Below are 17,565 nucleotides of genomic sequence, written 5' to 3'. Positions count from 1 at the left end.
ATGCAAATAATCAAACTACTTGTAGATATATGGTTATATGCTTGGAAAACCCAAGAAGACGTTACTCTAATTTACAAAAGCAACACAGAAGGAAAAAAAAAAAACCTAGGAATAAACTTAAGAAGTGCTTAACACCTATATGAAGCAAAATTTAAAATTTTTTTAATTTGAAAGACCTCAAAGTAGACTTAAGCAAATAGAAAGACATACTGTGTGCTTGGATAGAACACCTTTGCAAAAATAAAGATACTGATTCCTCCAAAATTGATTTCTAAATTTAATGTGATCCCAATAAAAATATCAACTTTTGCAGGGAGGGTATCAACAGATGAGATGATTTTAAAGTTTGCCTGGAAAATTAGACAAACAAGAGTTGCCAGCAAAATTCTGAAACAGAACAACCAGTAGAGATCAAACCAGCTAAATATTTAAATAGATTATAAAGATTTAATATTTTAAGAAGTTTCATACTGACATGTGGACAAAGAAAGACTAATGAGACAAGACAGGAAGTCCTGAAACAGACTCAAATACAAATGGTAATTCATTATGTAATCAATGTAGCAAATCAGTAAATGATATTGGGATGGATCTGTCCTTCCCACTGCACATTGGGTTCAATTCCTAATGCATCAGGATTGGAATGTGAAAAACATTAAAGCACAAGAATCCTAGAAGAAAACGTGGGGAAATGCCTTCATAAAAAAGATAAAGGACCTTCTAATTGACTTGAAATTATCCACAAGCCATAACAGGAAATCTTTATAAATTTGATATAAAATTTTAAAAACTACTACTTTGCAAAAAAAGCAGCAAAATACAAACAAATGAACAAAAAGCTATATGCCATTCCATCAGAGACTAAGTGCTAATCTCCCAAACTTATAAAGGAAAAGATCAATAACCAAGCAGAAAAATGGTCAGAGTATAGTTCATAGTAAAGGAAAGACAATGGCTCTTAAACATCAAAAGATGCTCAATGTCACTTGCAAAAAGAGAACTGAAGATTAAATCTACAATATATTACCATTTTTTCTTATCTATCAAAATGGAAAGTATTTAAAGTTTTGATTAGCACTTTTGGAGATGCTATCAGTGAACAGTTAACCTCATACATTGCTGGTCAGATGTCCTTTGAGGACAAGTGGGCAATCATTATCCGTATTACAAATGTGTGTGCTCTTAGTCACACAATGTGTGTGCTCTTAGCAATATCACCTTCAAGAGCTATATTTGTGTAAGTGAAAATGCTAGGCCTCAAAAGTGACTTATTGCAGAGTCTGTAATAGCCTAAGTTCAGCTACCATCCAAATGGCTGCCCAAAGCACACAGGTTATACTAATTAAGTTACTTCTAATCAACTAAATACAATGCAGCTGTAAAGTACAAATAGCAGCACACTTCTGTCATGCTGTGGATATGAGGTGAAAAATGAAAGCTACAGAACAATGGGTAACATGGCTGCCTTTCACATAAAGTAAGGAGGAAAATAAGGGCATATGATTATTTTTAAATGGCAAGCATTATGTGTCCTGTTTTTCCTTTTTTACTTATGCAACTCACATATGAATACATATTGGCAAAGTTTATTTTTTTAAAAGTACCTTAAATATGGGACTTCCCTGGTGGCGCAGTGGTTAAGTATCCGCCTACCAATGCAGGGGACACGGGTTTGAGCCCTGGTCCGGGAAGATCCCACATGCTGTGGAGCAGCTAGGCCAGTGCACCACAACTACTGAGCCCATGTGCTGCAACTACTGAAGGCTGCACACCTCGAAGCCTGTGCTTCACAACAAGAGAAGACACGGCAATGAGAAGCCCGTGGACCGCAATGAAGAGTAGACCCTACTCACTGCAACTAGAGAAAGCCCGCACACAGCAACGAAGACCCAGTACAGCCAAAAAAAAAAAAGTACCTTAAATATTTTTTAAATACCCTAAATATTACTATGAGCCATTAAGTATGTGTGTTCATTTTATAACCCCAACTTGCAGCTTCTTGTTGTGAACTTAACTATCTCCTGCTCTTTTCTACTTATATCATGGGGACACTAGCAGAACACTTTGTATGCATCAAAAAATAACAATATCAATACTACTAATACCAGTGACAGCTCAAAGTTATAAAGTTCCTGCTATTTTTAATATTTTACATTTTGCAAGTGTAGCTCTTTTTAATTCTGACAACAATCTTCTCATGAGTCTGTTGGCCGAGGGGCGAGTCAATCACGAAGTCACAGAAGTAGAGAAACTGTGCGGATTTGGGCAGTCAGTCCACCCCAGGGCCTGTGTCCTTCATCCCCATCACCCTTTGTCCTTGTCTCTTCCAAGGGCTCAAAAAACACGTGTGTTTGTTGTGTAAGAAAATGAATGAATAAATAAGAATTTGCATTGCAAGGGTACAAAATTGAGAGGGTGTCACTCAATCATGTTCCCAGTCCTGGGGAGCTGTAGAAATGTCAACAATGAAAATGCAACCTTTCCTGAGAGAGCTTGTCAGTCAGAAACCTTTTGTTTGGAAGCAAACTGGCTGAGAACAAAAGGGAAATATGAGTTCACGTTATCTAAAAAGTTCAAGGGGGTGGATTAGACATGGCTAGATCCAGGGTCACAAATGATGTCATCACAACTAGCTCTCCTGCTGTCCCCCATATGCTCGTCCACATTCTCTCTGTTTCCATCTGTCTCAACTCTGCTTTTTCCTGGGTTGACTTTATTCTCAGTCTGACTTAACTATACTTAAGGACCACAAACCACTCTATAAAATCTAACTTTGCTTTCCTCCGTTCACTGTTTGGAGGTGAATTAGACTTTCTTAAGACTTTCTATGACATTTAATTTTATCTTTATAACTTGGAGCCACATGTTTGCAGAGAGAAAATAACATGTCAGTGAATTTCTGCAGAGTAGTGCCAGAGAGGGCTGATAAAATAACAACAAAACGTTAGGTTCCATATAAGGAACAGAATATTTTAGGGTAATGCACATTTTTACTAAAACAGGGGGGAAAGAGGTCATTTTCAAAGCAAAGCCCATTTTTCTTAAGGAAATTTGCTGACGTCATAACTTTTAAATGCCATACCAGCAGTCTCACCCTTTCATCTCATTTGTTGAGGCCACTGAAAAAGAAAATTGAAATATGCCAGCTACCATCAAAAGGAAAGGGGAAAAGATGCTTGAATGGCATAAGCTTTGGTTGTCAGCTCAAAAGTTCCTCTCTCTGTGTTGCTATTTGTTTTCCTTCTTTGCAGTGAAAAAAAAAAAAAAATTACCAGTTTGAAAGCCAAACTGGAATAACTAGTGGAGAATAATTCCATATATTATCTTACTTTAAAATCAAGAGAGAAACCATTCAGGTATAAAGACTTGATTGTGAAAACTGGAAACTTCCTCCACTGAGATATTTATGGTGAATCTTCTCCCCCAAGATGAAACCTCCATTGACCCAAACACATTTATCATGAATCCACTTGGATGAAATTTCTTTATTTTATTCTCCTGTATATGCCTAGGACACTACCTCATAGAGTCTCTTTCCCACATGTAGGACAGGGGTTGGGGCCCAAGATAAAAACACAAAGTCAGTTAGAAGGAACCAAATCTGTAACTCAAGGAGGAACACTCATAAGGTGACCGACTGGTTGTGGTTTGCCTGGAACTTTCCCAGTTTTAGTTTTAAGAGTCCTATGTCCCAGTAACCCCCTTAGCAAACCATTCTATATCTTTTGACTGTATTTTGTGTGAGATTTGAGGCAGAGGTTAGAAATGGGTTGCATAAACCCCACATTACTACTTCACAATTATTTGTCTACTCTGAAGTAGTAGCCATTGATGACTGTACATTAATCTATAAGGGCAAATTTTACACTGGGCCTCGGGGAGTTCCAAAAAGACAATGTACAAGAACTCATTAAAATGGGTAAAAGTTAAACATGCCAATAAAATATTTAACATGCCCAATTAAAGGAACAAGAGATTTATATAAAACACATAAAGAAGAAAGTTAAGTGTTAGCAACTGAATGGTTTATTGGCTAAACTATAAAAATGGCATGATAGATTTCTCTAATATTTTTCTAGAATTCCTGAATTTAAATGCCATGGAGTAAATATAATGAGAACTCTGATAGCCTTTGTGTTAGAGAAGGCTCTGCAAACAAAAAAGCTCAACAGCTACCCCGACTTCAAACTGTATTGTCTAAACCTCGCCATTAGGAAAAAGAACAGAGACAGTCTTAATAAGTCATGCTTTACTTCTTCTGGTGTGTTTGGCAGACAGAAATCTACTTCAACTCGAGAGCAAAGAAAGAGTGCTTGGAATGAAAGAAAGCTTTTGTAGGCTCTAGGGAACATGGAGAAGATGGTCCCTAGCACCAACCATCCATGCGCCCTCTGACATTTCCAATCTCTCTTGTAGTTTGGTTGTGGCCATGTGAATGAGGGCTTACTGAGAAGAATGTGAATGGAAGCTCAGCCTCAGGCAGCTAAGACAGAGGTGAATTCTCCTCGAACGCCTTGGCTGGAAGTGAAGAACTCTGAAATGGAAGCAGTCGCATCCCTGAGACATAGTTGGAGGGCCAATGAACCACTAACGCCTGATCTGCAGCAGATTACAATGGGAGCAAGAAGTAAACTGTGCTCACTCAGTAGTGTTGTATTAAAGCACTGAAATTCTGGGGTTTGTGCTACTGACCTATAAAACTGCCTGTTGAAACGATGAAACCTAAGGTTCTCCACTAAGCCCTTCTAAAATGTCTTCTTTGAAAGAAATCTTGACTCTCTATACTACAAAGTATCAGGTGGGCATCTCATACCATAATCAACTCAAGAATAGGTACTATCAGCTCTTTTGTCCTTAATAAAGTTATCGTTTGGAACACTGTATTTTCAGAATGGGGTGACTATGTTGTGTTGCCCAGTTTGTAGGGCAAGGACATTACAAGCTTTTTTTTTTGGTATGAGACAGCTAGTCTGGATTGCCACATGTTTTATGCTTTTTCCTTTCAGCTCCTCTTATCCTCTATTCTAGCCTTCACTTTTCTATTCAACAGTACAGACTGTCATGTTGCATTCCAATGGATGTGCTGATTATTCATTCAAATGAATACAGTAGTAGTAAAACAGGAAGAAAAAGTATGGCTTTAACAAAATGCTTTTTCTTGACCACAACTGTGTCCTGGATTATCCCCACAACAGGCCACTGCAGCTGCAGTGCTGTGAAACGTAGATTCACAAAACATACAATCACGTTTGTGCTCCACTACTTAACTAGCTGTGTGACCTTGGGAATGTTACTTTACTTTAAACCTCAGTTTTTTGTCTGCAAAATGGGAGTAATGATATCTACCTTATAGCTATAAATGAAATAGCTATAAGAGTGAAATAAGGATGGCAGAAGGGTGTAGTGCAATATCTGACACACAGTGAATGCTCACGAGTTTTTAAAAAAAGAAAGCATAAAAGAATTGAAGTTCGTATATTAATTGTAAGAGCTGTACACAGTCGTAGGCTGATAAATATTAACAAATGGCTTTCCTGGGGTTGAGGGTGCAGATTTGTAGTGTTTACTTATTTCCATGGTCTAAACGTTCCTTCCATGGCCACTGTCAAGCTACTGATGTGAGGTCACTGAATGTGGAGTTGGGAAGTCAGTGCAGCAGCACATCATCATATAGTATTTCTGCCATATAGACACAATAGACACAAGTCACCTCAAGTGCACAGATAATGGTAAACTGTAGAAAAATAATTTCAAGGTGATGTTTTGAGTTTTTATTACCTTTTTTTATATATACCATTTTAATACCTTTTATTACCTTATTTTTACCTTTTTAAAAATAATTTATTAGATTTTAAGTTTATGGAATTTAATGTTTATAAACGTCTAGGTGTAACAGCCAGCAGTTGAAAATTCAACCATCAGCTCTTGTGAGCTGGTACAAGCCAGCTGCAGCACACACTGGATGTGTCTACTTAAGTTTGCTTAAGTTAACCCTTAGTAAACAGCACGTAGCATGCTCCACTCTGGGAGACTCAGTCTTGCCATGGCTGGAGGTCACCTGCTACAGCAGGGAAAATGAGCTGAATCCCAGCTCTAAGATGTGTTAGCCCTGGGACTTTAGACAAATGTCTTAACTTTTCCAAACCACATTTCCTTCATCTTTAAATTGAGGGTTAGGGGGAAAATATAATACCTAACTCATAAAATTTTTATAATTCATGTAAAGAACTTGACACGATGCCTAACACAACATATGAATTCAATAAGGTTAGTACCACCTTCTTCCTTTTCTCCCTAAACCTTTTTAGTCTTTACAATGTTTAGAGGAAAAATAAATTAACCAAGGGAACAAACAACAATACCCGCTTTGGGTGTGATAAAGAAAAGTCCTCGAACCAGGTAACTTCACCCAGATTGTGTCTTTGTGTGTTTTTGTGTGTCTTTATTCTTCATACAAGAGCAGTAACTAGAATTACCTAGAATTGGTTGCTTCACAGGAGGAATTACTATTTAAATGAAGCAGACCTTCTATCAAGTGCAGATAAAAAACCAACCTTCCCTGAATCTTTTGAAAGGACTGGGTTTTGAATTTGGGTCAAGTGGAATGTTGTATATGGGTTGTAGGTGTGTACGAGAAAAAAGAATCTTGAAAATGCTAACATGTCAAAAGAGAACCCAGGATTCAAACTGAGAGCACCTTTTATAAATCCATTTCTGACTCTTACTAACTTCAAGCGTAAGACAACAGGTTGATATTTAACATACAAAATATTCCTAAATAAAGAAAATTTATGCAAGTGTATAAAATCACTATTAATTCAATATTAGATCCTTTTCTTTCTCATTAAAAAAAGCCTTACTATATATACAGCCATTAAAAATAATATGAAGTCATGACATACACTAATATCTACTGTACCTGCTACTTAAATATTACTAAGAATTTCTATTTAAAGAAGATCTCAGATGGATCCATTTTAGCCTTAGCCACAGGAACATGCTTAAAGAATGGAAATATCTTTTACGGTTGACAATTTACCTTTATGTTTTGTTTTCACTCTAGTGGACATAACCAACTAGATGTTATCCACACCCCCCCCATCGCCAAATTACCTGGAAGCAAGTTGCAACCCACTTAACCCTACTCCCCCTTAAAGATATACCACCTGACACTGCCAGCTCCCAAACCAATACCAACAAATAGCATTAACTTTAATTAAATAATAAAAATACCATCATTGGAATACAGACATAGTTACTAAAATTTAACAACTAAATAGAAATTTATGATTCTATGTGATGTTTTTCAACGACTTCCCACTCCCTCTTTTTTCTAGCAATTTTTTGTTCTTTGGCCGTCCACTGGCTGGCACCAAAATTTAGGCCTGGGAAATTAGAAAAGGTAAGACCCTAAAGAGTCAATATTTCAAACTTTATCAGTAACTTTGTCCAGAAGATTTGATTTTAAAAAATGTTGTTCACAGCATTGGCTAAAACCAAGTGTTGGGCAGGTGAGTAGTTCCTCTGTAGCCTATTACGATAGGTTTGGTTAAGGTAGGTTTAGTTTTTAATAAGTTTGCCTCTATCTGTGTCTCCAGGCCTATGACTGGAGCTTCAAACGTTTTCTGCACAAGGCCAAAGGGTAGTAAGTATTTTATGCTTTGTGGTAAAAAATGGTCTCCATCTCAACTACTTAAGTCAAGGCTGCAGTAGACAAAATACAAATGAATGGTTGTGGTGGTATTTACAAAACCAGGCCATGGACAAGATCTGGCTAGTTGGCCATAGTCCCCCAACCCCTCACATGCTCCTTTCCTGCTTTATTTTTCTTCATAGCACTTAACACCATCTGCCATACTGTGAATTTGTTTGTTTATTTTATGTCTCCTCTAATTAGGATATAAGCTACATGAGGGCAGGCACGTTGGCTCTTTTCTTTAGGCAGTATCTCCAGCACCTAGAACAAGTCCTTGTGCATAATAAGCACTCAATATATAATTGTTGAATGAATGAATAAGTGAAGATGAAGATGCAGCCATGCAGGAGATCAATGGCTGATAAGTCACTGTACATATGCACAAAGAGAACTAAAACATACAAGCCACTGCACATGTTGTGATGCCCCATCTCATTACACCAGGCAAATCTTTCCCAACACCACCATCTAAATTTCTTAATCACAAGAAATTTATCATGTAATTAGGATAACAGAAGGATTTCTTATGTTTCTACAACACTGTAATTTTTCAAAATGACCCTCAATATCTATTATTTCACTTCGTCTGGATAAAAGTCTTATAAGGAGTCAGAGAAAATTGTTAGTATCCACATTTACTAATTAAAAAGACAAGACAAAGAGGTTAAATAACTTTCCAAGGGTCAGAGAATTAGTGAGTCCTGCACAGAACCAAGCGATCACTTTGCCCTGATGCATTTTTCTCCTCTCATACATCTGAGTCTCAGTATTCCAGGTTTCATGCTTCACAGGAAAAGGGAATATATTCGGGGGCTGCTGGGGGCTTGGGTGTCTCCCGAGATACTTCTGCAAAGTTGTGGGAGAGAGCAAGACGATTAAATTCACCCATCCCTGAAAATAATAATCCTCTGGGCTTTAGTAAGAGAATTATTGGGTGCTAAATGACAATTTGCTAGTAAGAATGAAGAATTAAGGTACTGTTTACTGGGAAGGCAGTAAAAACTTTTTAAAATAATCAAACTTTTAAACTTCTATGACCTCCATTTCTCCAGAGGCTCTCCCACTGGGTTTTGGTAGGAGTACTCACAGTCTCAAAGAGCTTCTGCATGTTCTTCCAGCTTCTTTCTCAATCAGGGGTTTGGGGAACCAGTGTCTGTTTTCTTAGTGGCAAAGAGGCAGGCAGAGAGATTTCTGAATTCCTATTCTGAGGTCAACCATATCCTAAGGGAGAAATGGAACAACGTTTTTTTTTTTTTTTTTTTTTTTTTTCAGCATGACATTCTGATTTATGGCATTTGGTGTGTTACAGCTTTGTTTCTTTTGGAGATAGCATCAATGTAAATTTCATACAAACACTCCTTATATCTTTCCAACTAATAGCTGAAACATGTAGCTTCCTAACACCTGAAATATAATTTACATATAAAAGCACTTTTCAACAGCTTCTGGTTTCCATCTTTGGGATCTTCCATTCATTACCTCTAACAACATAGTCAGAAAAATCTTTATAATCAGCAATCCACCAGTCAAAACCTTGCCACGGTACCCTAAAGACTAAGTTCTCAGTTCAAAGTACCTCACTCAGCACACAGGAAAGAAGCTGGAGCTGCCCCTGAGCCCAGCAGGAACACGACAGGTGGCATGGTGTGGAAGTGGTGAGTAGAAGCACAATGCCACAAGTTTGTCATTCCAGAAGCACTAACCAACATTTTCAACCTTCTCTCTCATCACTCCCCTTCAGCTGAGCTTCCCTCCGGCTGCCAAACATATTCTGTGGTTTTGCTTCCCTTTTCTAAAAGGTTGCTCTTTCCCTAAAATGCAGCCCCTCTACATACATACAAACAAGTAACTCTGCATACAAACAAGTTACCTTCTATTATTAGAGTGTGATAGATACCACTATAGAAGAATGTACATGAAACAGTGGTGGCACCCCATGTCGGGTGGGGTTGGAATGGGAATCGAATAGACTTCACAGAGTGGTTGTCACTGAGCTGATTTTTTTTCAAAGATGACAGGAATGGTCCCCATAGATGGGGGGGAAAGGACAATGCAGACAGAGGAAGAAATTTAAGTACCCGAGGGCCCTACCGGAGTTCTACTTCTTCTTTAACTACCCCAGTCTCTCCTGCCTCAAACCTCAGGGCACAGTTTGGGCTTTAGCTATCCATTTAGCGCTTCTTGTTACTTCCTAATACTTAAATCTCCCTCTGTTAACTCCAAGGTGAGGCTAAGGATCTGAATTTCTTTGAATCCTTCAAAAGTGCATTCCACATAGCGAAGGAAGGATTAAATACACTTGATGCATAAAACTAATGGTTAACTTTTTCTCTATATTCTTTTTTTTTTTTTTTTGCGGTCCGCGGGCCTCTCACTGTTGTGGCCTCTCCCGTTGCGGAGCACAGGCTCCGGATGCGCAGGCTCAGCGGCCATGGCTCACGGGCCCAGCCGCTCCGCGGCACGTGGGATCTTCCCGGACCGGGGCACAAACTCGCATCCCCTGCATCGGCAGGTGGACTCTCAACCACTGCGCCACCAGGGAAGCCCTCTATATTCTTTATATCCTTGCAGTTCTTTGAGTTTGTAGTTGTCCGTGATAATATCCAAACTCTCTAGCGTGACCTACAAAGTCCAGTCTGTCCTGGAACTACCTAGTCCTTCAGCCTCATTCTCCACCATCCTCAGTGCTGCTCCCTCCCCCATTCACATTATAGTCCCACAGATACACACACATTGCTTGGGTCACCACGGTGAACTACTTGACATTCCTCAAGTTTGTCTTGTTTTGCTTCACATATTCCTAAAATGTCACTTCTTCCCTCCGTCTGCATTGCCCTTTCCTCCCTAATCTGTGGGGATCATCCCTCTTTTCAACCTTGAAAACTCAGTTCAGTGACGACTGCTCTGTGAAGTCCCCTCCATCCCCGCCCCCAGCCTCGGCCCACATGGGGTGCCACAGGACCGCATACATTCTATAACGTATCTATCACATTCTAACCAGACAAGTTACTTGTTTGCATGTCTCTCTCTCCTACTAGACAATGAGATTCTTGATGCCCATGTCTTATTCATCATCGTTGGTCAGAAGTGTTTAATAAATGTATTAAACATGTACATACAATGTACAGAGAATTGTATGAAGCTCTGAAGGGAGTAAAAAAAAATTACAAATGCAGAAGCAAGTGCCCTCTCCCTTGGGGAATTTAAAAACTATTTAGGTGGGTTAGGCATGCATACGTTAAGAATACTTATAAACAACTTGTATATCAGTCAGGGTCCTATCCGGAGACAGACATCAGATCAGTACTTTGAATAGAAAAAATGTAATATAAGTAATTATTAATTCATAAAAGCAGGTTAACCACTAAAAGGACTAAAAGAGAACTCTAAGCAGTCCAGAATTCCCATGTGCAAAAAAGCAGCTACTACCTCCTGGCTGAGGGAAAGCGGATAATAAAGGGACCCAAAGCGGAGATTCAGATCTCTTCAAAGAGGGCGTGGTCTGAGAGTTCAACTAAAGCTACCACAGATGTGGCCCACAAGAGGTGCTCAGAAACAGCCCCTAGTTGATGAAAGTGTGTCCTGGGAATGTAGCTGGAACTTCCGGACTTCCACACTGGATAACAAATGGAGGACTGGAACCACGAGGGAAGTATCAGCCTGACACTGTCACCTTGCAGTATCCCTCTAGTGCCCTCTATTGGCAAAGCCTAGCATCGTGCCAGCGGCAAAGGAAAAATGTTTACAGGGTCCAGTTTATTTTCACCAAGCAGGGCAGCGAAGGGTGGATTTGAAGCTGAAAGGCAATAAACTGACCACTGAAACAAGCTTTAAAACAAAATTAAAGAAGGGAAATTTATAATATAGAATTAATATAACACAGAAGTGCTAAGGGCAGTTAATCCATCATATTTCGTTTCTAAAAGAAAACTGTACATGTCTTTTTTATTCTTTTTTTATAAACCAACAAAAATTTTAATATAGAACCTTGCAAAGGCAATACAGCTTGGGTTCAGTTGATTACAGGATTTTTAAATCCCAGGAGTTAAACACATTGCTTTTTCTTTTGTCTCTTTTAAGTTCTAATAAAAGGCAGGTTTATGTAACCTGACATGGAGAGTTTGGAGTGTTTGAAATATTATCAGAATCGTCCCAGACAACCTTAACCAGAACCCGCAACAGAAAATATTTTTCACACAACAGAGTAACTTCTTTCCTCTACTGCTCTTCAGAGTAGTAAGAGATGATATAGAAGGCTAAAAAACAACCATGGGAAATAGAAACACAGAAATCTGTTTAATTTTTGTAAGCTAAACAACAATAATTTCATATAATAGAATGAACGGACAAAATACATTTATGTCATAAGAAGAGAGCAATCAAACTTACCTATTAGACACTGGGTACAGGACAGAGACAGAGGACCAGAGAGTCACAACTTGAGCTCATTCCCCTGAAACCTGGGCAGCAACACCTGTGCCTGCCCGATATCTGTACTACTTTGCCTACATTGTTCCATTACCAACATGCATTCAGATATTGTGAATGCAGTTCTGCATAGAGAGTGTTTCACTTTTAGGATACATAATCTAGAATCACGAATGCCGTCATGAAGATAGGCATTGCATTCTAGAGTTTGGAAGATGGGAAGAAAGCTGAGAAATCTGCTGAATGACAGATTGAAAAAGCTTTCTTAATGCAACTCATAGTGAGTACCAAAGTCTCTTAAACACATAAACGTAAAAATATTGTCAGATATTCGTTTCCAAGTGATCCGGTAGTATTTGAGACCTGACAGGCTATGAGGCTCTGGACATCAGAGCACTGGCATTGTGGACCTCGACTTCTGGTTGTATTTTTCTGCACTGACTTTGGCAGCAAGGGACATAACTATCTGTGACGTGGCTTCGCCTGGTTAACTGGTCTCTTCAGTTTAAAATCAACACCACACATCCTTAGTGTGTTCTGTCTTCCTTATCTCCTCAACATCTGAAGATTTCGTTCTTTGATTTGCCTTAGATGACCTCCAGACACAGACCATTGGATTTTACTAAGAAATCGGGCGGAACCCACTGGAAATGCTTATTATTTTCTGGCAGAACGGCACCCATGATGCATTGCTTCCTCTCACCGAGCTAATTAATTACAGTACCTACGCCATAGGACTCATCTTGAAAGGACAGGTCACTGAAAGAAAGTTGTTCTTTCCCTTTGGGGAGCATCTGGGAGTAATATTCCCACATGTCAAATCTGTTAGCTCCTGTCTCAACCACACCGAGACACCTGGCCGCCAGATTCACACAGCAGCTTGCTGAATCCCATCAGTTCATCAAGAGCAGACAGGGTCTCTGGATTGGGGTGGCCCAAGAGTAGACTGCTTACCAGAGAAAATATCACATTCTATCCTTTCTCACTGAACAATGATTATCAGAGAAGGTTGAGCAGCCAATCCTTTGTATTTTTCTTAGTGTCTGGTAAACACTCATCTGATCCCAAACCAATTTGTTGAGCATCTACTGCAAAAGTGAACTCAGATCATATTTCTTAAGTACTCATCAGACATTCATGGGCACCCAGATATGTTTTTCTTCAGGTAAATATAGGCAACCTTAGTCATCCCTGAGCATTTTTGATAAGATTCATTACATGACTTAGGAAGGATTGTTTATATCCTTAGATAATGTGCTGGAGACTTTTCAAGGGAGGTTCAGGTACTTCAGCTGTTTCCCAAGAATGCATTGTGGTTTAAATTCAAACCAGACTGCACTCATCAACACATGTTTCTTTGATGAATTATTATTTATGTGAACTGACAAAGCAGTGTGATTTTTCCATCAGTCATCAAATCTGCCCTTTCACAGTTGGCAATAAATGTTTATTTTCTTCAGTAAGAATGATCTAAATATGCTTGCAACCTGCTGTTTGTTATGATGTTTTTATAACAATGGTAACTTCTTTAAAAAACAAAGTCTGACTCAAACATTACACAGCTCTTCACTGGGTTCAAAACTAGGGAAGTCACATTTTTGCAATTTTACTCCTATGATACTCACCAAGTACCTAATGATGTTAGATTGCTTTATCTCAACAGCTACTCAAGGCTCAAACACACTAAAGGAAATGAAAGAAGATAAGAAAAGAGAATATCCTGGCCATTGATGGAAACAAGATGCAATAGATCAGCTCTCAATGAACATGACTGTACGTTAAACCTGTGGAATATCAGGCAGATGTCTACAAAGTCTCCTTAGAGGGGCAATAATGAAGAAAACGTTGATGAACACTGACATAAGCTTCTCTCAAATTATAAATACTACACCGGTTGCTATCACATCGTTTCACAATTAAAAACCCCTCAATGTTTCCCTATTACAGATAATTCCTTATTAAATTAAAGAACAAACTCATCGGTCTAACATCCAATGTTCCCTATGCTCTCGAAACAATCTACCTCTTTAGCTTTCTTTTTCAGTCCCATCTTATAACCCTCCTGTTTAAGAAAACTAACCTCATCATTTCTTTTTTATTTTTTTTGGTACGCAGGCCTCTCACTGTTGTGGCCTCTCCCGTTGCGGAGCACAGGCTCCGGACACGCAGGCTCAGCGGCCATGGCTCACGCGCCCAGCCGCTCCGCAGCATGTGGGATCTTCCCGGACCGGGGCACGAACCCGTGTCCCCTGCATCGGCAGGTGGACTCTCAACCACTGCGCCACCAGGGAAGCCCACCTCATCATTTCTTAATCACTCCCCAAATTTCCTCATTCCCTGTGCCTTTGTTTACACTGGTCCTTCCATCTGAGAACAAGCTCACTTTTTAACTCCCTCTTCCACTCCTCCTTCCTAATTTTATCTTTCAAGGCCTGGTTCAAATACCTCTTCTTCTTCAAGGTTCCCCATGCTCACAAGAGTAATCCAAGAGATCCTCCTCCTCTTCGAACATCTAACCGGTCAGTAGCGCTTACTTTCACTTTACCTGGAATTAAAGTTATTTAGGGCTCTCACATCTACCAGTTAAGTTGCTTGAGAAAAAGAACTGAGTTTCACAGAACTCTGCAACACCCTGATGGTCTAACATAGTACTGTGAACATATTAAACATTCAATTTTATCATCTGAAAGAAAAACAAAATTATCCTTCAATGTTTTTGTTTTTAGAAGAAAATATCCTTTTTGTCATAGCCTGATCCCTGGGTCAATACAGGGGTTAGTCTGAGTCCTTAGTGAAGTGTTGCTTTCTCATAAGTGGTGACGACCACAGACTATCAGTTTGGGGAAACTCAACAGATCCCTCTTCAGGCACTGATTGCCTCAGAAAGATTCCTCTTACCTTTTTAATTAATATTAATTATTAGTTATGTTATTACGGGTATCTAAAGTAATATACAAGTGGCTCTGTCCCAAGGAGATAGGTACTTATACTTGTCCATACCCTCTTGGTTATCCAGGTGTTTTCGATTTTTTCCAGTCCAGAGTGGCTTGTGTTAAATCTGAAAAGACAGATGCCTTAGCAAATGCTAATAGACTCCTTAACGCATGGATGATGACAGTAGGGTAATGATTTCTTGAGTTCCTTTGATTAGTGATATTTTCCTGAATAGTTTCTGTTAAGGGGCTAGCATTCCAGGGAAGCTTTCTTGCAACAGATAAAGTAAACATCAAGCACATTCTGCATGCTGAATCAGTTGGGAGTAGTTGGTCAATTACACAGAAGAAAGAGATACTTCTTTCTGATGTTTAAAAAGTCTAAAGCTTAGTTAAGGGAAAAAAATATCACTTAAAAAATGTCTTGTCTTGAATATGAACTTACATCTATCTGATTTTAGAGATGGTCAACTTTGATATGAACTTACATCTATCTGATTTTAGAGATGGTCAACTTTGATCATGCTGTCCACACATAACCCTCTTCTACCAATGTCCTCAGCATTCTGTCACTCTTTTCCTCCAAAAGGCTTCCCTTGTTGGTCAAATGTAAAAGTATGTACTCTGTCAGTGGGGAAAGCACAAAGGACATGAATGGGCCCCAAATATTAGCCATAAAAAAGAATGAAATAATGCCATTTGCAGCAACAGGGATGGACCTAGGGATTATAATATGAAGTGAAGTATATTAGGTGAAGTCAGACAGAGAAAGACAAATATCATATGATGTCATTATATGTGGTATCTAAAAAAAAAAATGATACAAATGAACTTATTTTAAAAACAGAAATAGACTCAAAGACATAGAAAACAAACTTATGTTTACCAAAGGGGATTGGATAGGGGGAGGGAGGAGAGATAAATTAGGAGTTTGGGATTAATATATACACACTACTATACACAATATAGGTAAACAACAAGGACCTACTATATAGCATAGGGAATTATATATCTTATAATAAACTATAAGAGAAAAGAATCTGAAAAAGAATATATGTATATATAGATATGAATAACTGAATCATTTTGCTGTACACTTGAAATTAACATGTTATAAACTAACTTTAATTAAAAAAAAAGAATAGGACATCAAGATGAGACCTTCCGCTATCATGGTTTAATTGGATCCATTCCTTTTTCATGTAGCTGATCATACCAATATTTATTTTCAAAGTTCTTTTCATCCCTGATGTAATTTTTCCAGTTATAATTTATTTATAGCATTCACAAAACTATTTCTAAAATTACACTATATTGAAATATATAATTAACGACACAAACTTATTCACTCACTACACCCATTGTGCATTTCTGTGTCTTGATTACAGTCTTCTAGGAAAAAAAAAAGAAAAACTTTGTGGAGGGTGATATATGAAATCCCCCCTCCCCCCATAAACTGCCTTTGCTCTTCACTGTTGGAATAGGATTCCCTTCCCGGTTTCCTGTGGTAGGGGAAAAAATGAGATAAAATGCATGGTGGTGTTTCTGTTAACTGTATTAGCTCATCAGCCCCATTGCTGTTTCACAGATTCATACTTGGAAAAGGATGTGATGAATTATCTACTCCTAATGCCTTCAAGAATCTCCTAGAAACAGTCAGAAACTTGAGACTGAGGAAGATGAAAGCAGCAAGAAGAACTTGACATTTATATGAAAGCCATCTTCTTTCATGTCCAATTAGCAACAAAACAGGGGGTACAAGATTTCTATCCCTGTAGACACACATAGTTACTCTTTATTTGCTTACTTTGTGCAAAACATAGCACATGGTATGCCTCTGTGCTTAACATTTTCAGCCTCTCATTATCTAGAATTGAAACAAGAATGTAAAAAGTTCAGAGGATTAGTTCCCTCCCAGCTCTCGCCAATGATACTTGATTACCTGGAGCAATTGCAAAAAATCTGAACAGATCTTACTATAAAATCTACTTCTATTATATACCTACTCATACATACATATATTATATATACCCTCTATGTATTTATAGATAGTTGCATATGATTTATGCCTAAATTAAAGATAACTCTCAGGTAAACAAAATAGTTACCAGATTACTCCATTTACTGACTATTCTAAAGAGCAGAATTTGACTTCTAATAATTTTCTTTATATTTAAATTATATTTTACTATAAAGTTTATGGTATTCTTCATTTCAACAATGGAAAATCTATATAAGTGAGGATTTCTGGTTTTATCCAACAGAACATAGAAAACTGCCACATATTAAACAGAGGGGCTGGGAAAACAACTGGTTTGTTCATTTGTTTGTCTGTTTCTTTGCCTCACCTCTGTCCACAGACAATTTTAATAGAATTACAAAAATAAAAACAATAAAAAAGATGAAAGGAAATATAACTAAGAATAGATATTTAGGGCCAAACTTGGATAAATATCACAAATATGGGAGCTCTAGGGCTTATATATTTCCATGATCTAACCTTAATTC

General features: G+C 38.3%; 1 long non-coding RNA gene across 1 annotated transcript in view; it reads right to left on the bottom strand.

Annotated features, from left to right (window-relative positions):
- Positions 1–8,789: 8,789 nt before the first annotated feature.
- The window catches only part of LOC116763790, a 479,096-nt gene continuing 470,320 nt past the window's right edge, over positions 8,790–17,565 (bottom strand). Inside the window, exon 8 of the long non-coding RNA XR_004352621.1 lies at positions 8,790–8,917. This is a non-coding gene — a long non-coding RNA (uncharacterized LOC116763790). The remainder of the gene's footprint in view (positions 8,918–17,565) is intronic.

This window comes from Phocoena sinus, chromosome 12 (genome assembly GCF_008692025.1).
Source record: "Phocoena sinus isolate mPhoSin1 chromosome 12, mPhoSin1.pri, whole genome shotgun sequence".
Taxonomy (NCBI): domain Eukaryota; kingdom Metazoa; phylum Chordata; class Mammalia; order Artiodactyla; family Phocoenidae; genus Phocoena; species Phocoena sinus.
Note: the sequence above shows the minus strand (reverse complement) of the source record. Positions and strands in the feature narration are given on the sequence as shown.